The sequence below is a fragment of the Gavialis gangeticus genome, unplaced genomic scaffold (genome assembly GCF_001723915.1).
Source record: "Gavialis gangeticus isolate Ggan-Ray unplaced genomic scaffold, GavGan_comp1, whole genome shotgun sequence".
NCBI classification, from domain to species: Eukaryota; Metazoa; Chordata; order Crocodylia; family Gavialidae; genus Gavialis; species Gavialis gangeticus.
The window spans coordinates 247,019,855-247,028,067 of NW_017729032.1; the positions used below are offsets into that span (position 1 = coordinate 247,019,855).

Sequence of the window (8,213 nt, forward strand, 5' to 3'; positions counted from 1 at the left end):
TGGGGTAATATTTCAGCAGTAGATAAGTGACCTACAAGCCCAAGTCTGATTTTCAAAAGTAATTCAGGCACTAAGGCTATGTCCACAGTGCAATCAGGGGTGCGAATGCAGCATAAACAACCCATTTGGTTTTAATCTAGCTAGCTTGGGTACCAATAGCAGTGGTACAATAATAGTAGCACAAGCTCCAGTACTGGCTGTAGAAACCCACTGGGAGCACTGGTACTTAAATCAGGAAGCTAGGTCATTCTCACTGCTGCTGGTACCCGTAAAGTAGCTCTGCTGAAGCTAGTTCACATAAGGGAAATCATGCCTCCCAAGTACAGTATAGCTATAACTTTGGAAATTTCCCTTGTCAAGCCACAAGTGATTGTCTCCTCTGCATCTGAATCAGTACAGGGTCTTGCCCTGGTGGTTTCTGTTCATTAATCTTTGTCTATATAATACAGACCTGGTTGACAATAGAACACAATTAAAATTTAAGGGGCTTATCTATAGCTATACCAGGAAAACTAGTGTACAAGTCAGGGCATGATTTTACAATGCATCACCCACTCTATGCTAGCTCCCCATGTTGACATACTTCCTGCCTACCGAGAGTGTCTTTAGGCAAGGTAGCCCACTCCACTCTGAAAAAGGAGCAAGCTAGCTTGCTCCAGAAAGTATCCCACAGGGAGTCAGCGTGAAGTAGCCAGTACACTGTAAATTCATATCCATGTTTAGTACATATTCACTCCCCACACAAACAAGCCCAGTGTTAATAAGTACAGGTACTATTCTATTTGCAGGTATGCATATACAGTGCAACACTGAACCTGTTAGACAGAGTTAGACTTTATTATTGACAAATTTGGTACAGCTGCCTCTAGTTAACATTGTCCAACACTTCCCGTTATGTGATCCAGTTTTCAATTCTTTATCAAACTGCTCAGGCTGAAGTGCTCTGTACCAGGCACCTGCCTCAGGTTGAATTGATTTTTGAGTTTCAACAATTTTTGTATTTATTTCCAAGAACAAGATTAAGGAAGAAGATGCTGTTTGCCCATGTTAAAATATTTATGAGGTGCTATTATGTTATGGAATCACAGGCAAATAAGGCTGGAAAGGCTCTCAAGAGGTCAATTAGTTCAAACCCCTGCTCATTCTGGTCTAAATCAATCTCATCTAACTATTTGGCTAACCTGCTCTTAAAAACCTCCAAGGATGTAGATTTCACAGGCGCTCTGGGTAATCTGTTGCAGTGCTTAAGTTCCAATAGCTAACCTAAATCTCCCTTTTTTCTATTTAAGATATTTACTTCTTATCCTGTCTCTGGCAAATACAAGGGACACTATCCTTCCATCCCCATCCTCTTTATAAACACCTTTCAGGTATGTGAAGATCATTGTCATATCCCTCAATAGTGCTGTCTTATCTGGACTAAAAAACCTCAGTTCTTCATGCCATTTCATATAAAACATGTTTCCTATACCCCTAATGATTGTGTTGTCCACCAGGGCTACTTCCTGTTTGTCTGCATCGTCCTTTAAGGGTGGTACCCAAAAGTGGGCACAGTACTCCAGCTGAAATCATGCAATTAAAAAGAAAAAAAAAGCAAGGCTCAAAAGGGGGTTGTTATTGTGTCCACGTGTCATTATTTTCACTTTCAAAAATTTGACCCAAATTTGTTATAAATCTTTGGGAAGTTTCAGCCTGCACATATTCACATGCTAGATTTTCTAAAGACTCCAGCTGCCCTGAGCATGCAACATTCATGCAAGCCAGGGCAACCTTAACTCTGGCAGTTCCCTACCCTTGGAGTGCTGAACTTTTCAACCTTAACATTATGTTTTTATTTATTTTTTTTTAAGCAATATACATTTGCACTGCTCATACAGCCACAGGAGCAATTCCCTTTAACTGGAAGACATATCCCTTCCATACTGGAAGACAAAAAGGGGTTTTCTAATTCAATTCCAGAAAGTCTGCTGGCTTGATATTTTGAAGGTGGGAGGGGGAGTTCAAAATTGAAAAAAGACTCAAACCTGGAAGCACTGAAACGCAACTCTGATGTAGTGCCCGGCTCTGGTTTATTGTTTATTGTTTTGTTTGTTAGAACCTATATGAAAGTGGTTTTCTGTAATCTCATGCCCTGGGACTTCCCCATTTCTCGGGTGCCCGTAGGTTGCTGATGGAAACCTTTTACAGGCAACTGTAACCTGCGTATGTACAACATGTGAAGCTGTTTAGCTTCTCAGGGGTACATGCAGCATTACATGGATTGTTTCCTACCTGCATTTTGGGAAGCATTGCACTGTTTCACTGAGGAACCTGAGATTTTGTATTCAGTTCATACCCAATACTTCTCTTATTTCACGTACAACATCTGAAGCAGACAGATGTTGAGCACAGGCCTGAATTTCAAGTGTGTCTGCACAGACTCATAGGGCTATGAGACAAGAGACAAAAAAATCTTACCAAATTATGAAGAATGTTCCTAAAACTGTTTGGTGGACACCATATCCCTTGCCATACATATAAAATACATTTCGTATCTAAAGTCCAGATCCCAGCTGAGGGGATGATTTGTTCTGGTGTCAAAACTGTCCTTTAGCTTAAATAGCTCTCATTCCTCTGTGGAGTTTATCCTCTGATGTATTTATGAAGAACAATAATGCCCCCTAAACAACCCAGCTCCTTCAGTCTGTTCTCATAAGACAGGTCCTCCCTTCCCTGATCACCCTGTGAGCCTCCTTTGCTGTTCCAGTTTGAATTCATCTTTCTGGAAGGTGTGTCCAGGATCACACTCACAGAGCATCTTTTCAGCCCCTGTACACTACATTGACATTAATACTCCTGTTTTCCTATTGGAAGTACTTTGTCCAATGCAACACCTGTGTTCACATTTGCCTTTTTCACAACCAGCACATTAGAGGCTGAGGGTCATCCTGGTAACTCCAGATCATCCTCTTCTGAAATATCCCACTGATAGAATCTCAGCACGCAGCAGAAATCCTTGTTTTTAGTCTTTAAATGACTGAAACTGTACTTTTTAAACTGCATTTCATTCCATTTCTATTACTCCTGTCCTCAAGGGCACCTGATTCTTCTTGTGTGATATTCCAGTACTTCTCTGTGTGGATAGTGACTCCCAAATTTGGGCCATCGGCAAACTGCATCAACACGCTTTGTCTGGTGAAGGTCAGTAATGAAAATACTAATATCTGTGTCAAGGCTGACCCTGAAAATATTTTCCCACCAGCCTGCTACTTCCCGTTTTTGGGCTTAATACCCCTGGAGGCTTCTTCTGCTTCTATGTTCCATTTTACACAGCTTCTGATTTTCTTCTTTAGTTCCTTAACTTCCTCATGATTCTTGTACTAATCCTTATCTTCTCCAGCTAAACTAAATAGTTTCCCATGTGGCACCATACTAAACACTTCAAAGAAGTCCATATAGAATAGGTGCTATCTACTGCATTTCCTTTGCCTGGAAAAATCAGTTAGCTTGGGACAAAAAGTCCAATGGTTTTTCCTGTTTCTTTTACTGCCAGATGTTTAAATATTCTCTCTTTCAAAATTTGTGCCAGGGCTTTGCATATCATTGGCCATGTTTACACAAGTTGCTTACTGCACAATAGCTTGTTAATACTGCGCAGTAGCATCGCAGGTCGTGAACCATAATGTGACACTACTGGGCAGCTGTAACAAGCTACTGTGCAGTCAGAGAGTCAGTACGAAGCTATGTAGAGATGCGACTGCACAGTAATTTAGTATTTAGGTATGCAAGTACTAAATGATTGCATAGTAACAATTGCACAGTCAGCTTCTCATGTAGACACGGTCATTGAGCTCAGACTAACAGGCCTAAAGTTGTCCAGATCATAACTTTCTTCATTTTAAATATAAAGGACTACACTTGCTGCTTTTCAGTCCTATGGTACCACACCCAGCTGGACAGATTTATTAATAGTCCTTGCTATTAAACCTGTGGTTTGATGTCCCAGGTCTTTTGAATACTGCGATAGACATTATCCTCATCTTCTAATATTAGCACCTTAAACTCCTTAACTTTGATTTCTATTTCAGTGTGTTAAGGTGTATTTCCATGTTCTCTTTCTCATTAGATAACCTGCCTTTGCTCCCATGTTCATCAGCAACAACAACTATAATGAAAAGAGAGGCAAAGCATTTGTTTGCTTTTGGGGCCATACTTAGACAGTACAAGCTGTGTACCTCATCAGTTTATGTTTGACAACTATAACAAAGAACCCCTGCCCCTGTTATGAGGATGCCTGAGGAGAGGGCAGGCAGTTAAAAGGACAGCAGAGGTATATCTAACCAAGGCCTGGCAGCTAATGAGCAACTTGATGCACCAGGCTGTTGGGTGCAGCAAATCAGTTAGGTGATTGTAAGGGGATAAGGGCTTTAAGACCAGCCTAGGGCCAGGCAGGGGGAGAGAGGAGCTTTGGAGATGGACAGGTGCCTGAGCCACTCTAGGAAGTTAGGGAGAAGGCTCTTGAGCAGGTAAGGCCTGCAGGCAGCATTCACAGGAGGAAAGAGACTACTTGTTTTGTTTGGAAGCAGTTGGTTTGTGTTTTGTTTGGTCCAGACTTGTTACCAGAGGATCAGGCCGTGGATACAGGGGTGGAGGAACCCATGAGCAGGGGTGCTGAGTGTGCCTCTGGCTATAGGGGTCAGGAGATAGCCTCAAGTTGAGAAGCAGAGACTGACACATGGAGGAAAAAAACCCACCCTAAAAAGGAAGGCTGCCATTAAGGCAAAACCTCAGAGGCTGAGGTCTTATTCAGTGGAGCAAGGCAGGGGTGTGGCCTGAGAAAAAAAAAAGGGGGGGTTTAGGCTAGGATAGCTGAAGCCCCAGTGAGCCCACAGAAACCCATGAGAGCGCTGGGTGAAGGGCTGGATAGAAGACCCAGGCAGGGTGGCTAATTGGATGCTTATCTTGCTGGGATCCTATGACCCCAGCTGACTTCCTGCCCTTTGGGTGGGGGGCTGGACTTGATGATCTTCCAAGGTCCCTTCCAGCCCTAATGTCTATGAAATCTATGGACCAGGCTACTCATGAGGCTGCTACTGGTCTGAGGAATTCCCACTATCTAACAGCAAAGTCATAGCAGACAAGAAACTGGAGGTACGGGAAGGCTGGAAAAGGGGCAGATACTACCTCTGTTATACTATGCACTTCCCTTCTTTCCAATCCATCTGCCCCACATGGAGAAAACTTATTGCCCCAAAGCCTCCGCCCCTGCTGCAAAATCTTACATGGATTGTCAATGAATTCTATGCTCTGGGAGGATATGCTTGTAGAAGCCAGATAGGGATTTATTTAGCACAACTTCATGAGGCCTAGAAAGGATTAACCTCTGTGTAGTCAGAATACTTTGAATACTGACATGGTAACACTTCAGCGATAGTCAGTAGAAAATTAAAAAAAGAGATTCATCCTGCCCTTGGACACTTCAGGGATATGGAGCCTTTCACCTTTGGGATAACAGTGTCATTTCAAGCAGATGATTGGTGGATTATGGTGAAGTGAGTAGGGCAGGGCTTTGGAAAGCAGCTTCCCCTCAAACAGACATCACCAAAGGCATTACCATTTCCCTTTGCCTCTTGGATGCTTTTAGGTACGTGAATCACAGAGGCCCAAAGCATCACAAATCAGTTTTACAATTGTCTAAGCAGAATTTTAATCTGCTTCTAGGCAGGGTCAAATAAAAACACTATAATGTCCTGGTCTGTGACTGTGGATCCTTGTTTGTATCACTGTAGCACCAAACAGACAACATGCAGAGGAACGTGATGCATTCTTAGCTCTCACAACCCTCCAGTCATTCCAGAAAGACAGGTGCCCCAAGAGATACAGGAACACAATACGCCTCCCACGTCATCTAACTTGTGCTGCAACACAAGTGCCTTCAGTCCGAGCTTACACTCCTGGCTGATGGTTGTCAACCATGCAGGCTCTTGGCACACCCACAGGCAATGTTGGGTGAAGGTTGTGCACTCCAGGATGAGTGAGGGGACACGAGCGCCAGGGGGAGGAGTGACTACTGTTTTCCACTGCCTCCTGGAGGGAGAAGCAATCGCCCTGTGTGGGAGACACAGGGCAAGCCACTGGCAGGAGTCCCTGTGGAATTAAGGGTGGTGAGCAACACTGCCTAAAGTGACTAGATGGGAAGGCTTCTTTACTTCTGTGGGTTTATATGTGGGAGCACCACCCCAATCACCCATTGTTGTGTGCAGCCTGGGATAGGATCAACCTCATTTGCCTTTCTCCTCTAACACTGTCGCTCCAACCTCTCCCACTCTAGGTGCAGAACATCAGGTCATGTACATCCCCTCTCAGGCTCAATATAAAACACCATTTTGGCCATAAAGGAGAGCTCCCATGGGCAGCATCTGCTTGTGCCCAATAAAGATGGCAGTGATAGTGTTTGGATTTTGCCCACTGTTTCTGTGGCATCCAGAGAAGACCTCCCTTTCGCCATGACATATTTGAAGGCGGGGAGGAAAGGAAGGGAAAGGGCAGAGAGTGCACGTCATAAAAAAGCACAATCCCCAACTCCCACGACTCTGAGGAAAAATTGAATTCAAGGTGATGTCATAGTTGACTCACTATACACTTAAATATAGAAGGGAAGCAGGAAGCTATATTTCTGACTTTTCAGACTGCTGGATACCATGGAGTGATCTTGTTGCATTTGTTCCTCTTCTGCCACATCCGAGTACTTCCCGATTCTCTGAAACACATATCACAAAGCACGCTGTAAAAATGCAGAAGTAATCTTTAAGGAGCAAACCCTGCTGTCCTTTCCCTTCCGCACTTTCTCTCCCAGGCAGTCGAGCTTTTGGTGTACACAAAAAACCTAAACATGGGGCACTCCCATAGGTAACATTTCCGAATGCGCCGATCATGATGAAAGAAAAATAACCATATCACTTCCCAGCAGCAGAAGAATCCAGTTTGGAAAACAGCCATCCTGACAAATAACCAACCCTCACCTTCCCATTCCTACCACTGCAGGGGTTTTACACTGGTTTGGTGCAGTCTCAATTTAAATGGTTCAGATAGAAGGAGATTATTCCTCAGTTTGGTTGACACCACTAGTAGGGACATGTAGTATTTGTTAGCTTGATGCCATTCCCCTGGGGCTATGCCTTGGTCATCTCTAGCCAGTTTCTCTGCTGCTGCTGCTTCTGCATACCTCAACAAATAGCTGTGATGCCTCCACTTAGCAAGCTGCATATACTACGCATCCCTGCTGCAGTACCAACAACATCAAGGGGACTACAGCCAGGATGAAAAATGTACCCCTCTGGCATTCCTGTCCTTTCCCCATGAAGCCCAGCTCCTTAAAACCTTCTGCTGTTCCTCTCAGAATTCCTCCCAGCTTCCAGCCTTTTGCACAGATCGGGAGAAATCTGCCCTGCAAATAGGAAACAAACAGTTAATACAGGCTAACACACTCTCACTAGCCTGCTGGTATGCCACTACCATTTAATCCATTCCATTAACAGGGACAGGACATATTTAAAACATGCTAGTTGTTCACGTTTATTGCATAGTATTCTCTTTGGCCTTGTCTTTGTTGCAAAGTTAAAGTAAAGGTTTCTCTTTGTGTGTGCCACTCCATTTACTCAAGTTAGCTGGCCCATCAAGGGGTATATATTAATGCAGGAGTTGACAGCTGCTTAGTTGTGCTAACGTAAATGCAAGCTTGTATTTGCTCATGCATATGCAGGCTAGTGCCACTCATGTGCTGCTAGTCCTCCAGTGCCTTCCCACAATTTCCCCAGAGATACTCAGAAAAGACAGACACGTTTTCTTACAGTTCACCAGAAAGAATTCCTACAACAAATCAGCATTTTTTTCAATACAATATGAACCATGGGATACAATCCCAGAAATCTTAGTACTGTGCACAAGCGACATTGTCAGTGTGGACACAACAACCCAAGTCAAAATGCACTTTTTTTTACGTTGGGTGCTGACTTTACAACACTGAAGCATCAAATCTGTTACTCAAGTCAAGCCCAAAGCTCACAGAAATCAAGGGGTGCCTGTTCATGGATTTCAGTGGGCTGTAGATCAGGCCCTGTAGCCTGCAGATGAGAGAACCAATTCCTGACACCACCATTTGCTAGTGTGACAGTTCTCACTTTAGTGAGGGTATGGGTGATAAGCGGCACTTAAAGTCATCAGGCTCAAAATCA

General features: G+C 43.7%; 1 protein-coding gene across 1 annotated transcript in view; it reads right to left on the reverse strand.

Annotated features, from left to right (window-relative positions):
- Positions 1 to 8,213, reverse strand: part of CD80 (CD80 molecule) — a 66,368-nt gene extending 58,155 nt beyond the window's left edge. Inside the window, exons 1-2 of the mRNA XM_019525696.1 lie at positions 7,312 to 8,213; positions 6,616 to 6,739 (exon numbers count right to left, since the gene is read on the reverse strand). The gene's annotated coding sequence lies outside the window, so the exon portion shown is untranslated. The remainder of the gene's footprint in view (positions 1 to 6,615; positions 6,740 to 7,311) is intronic.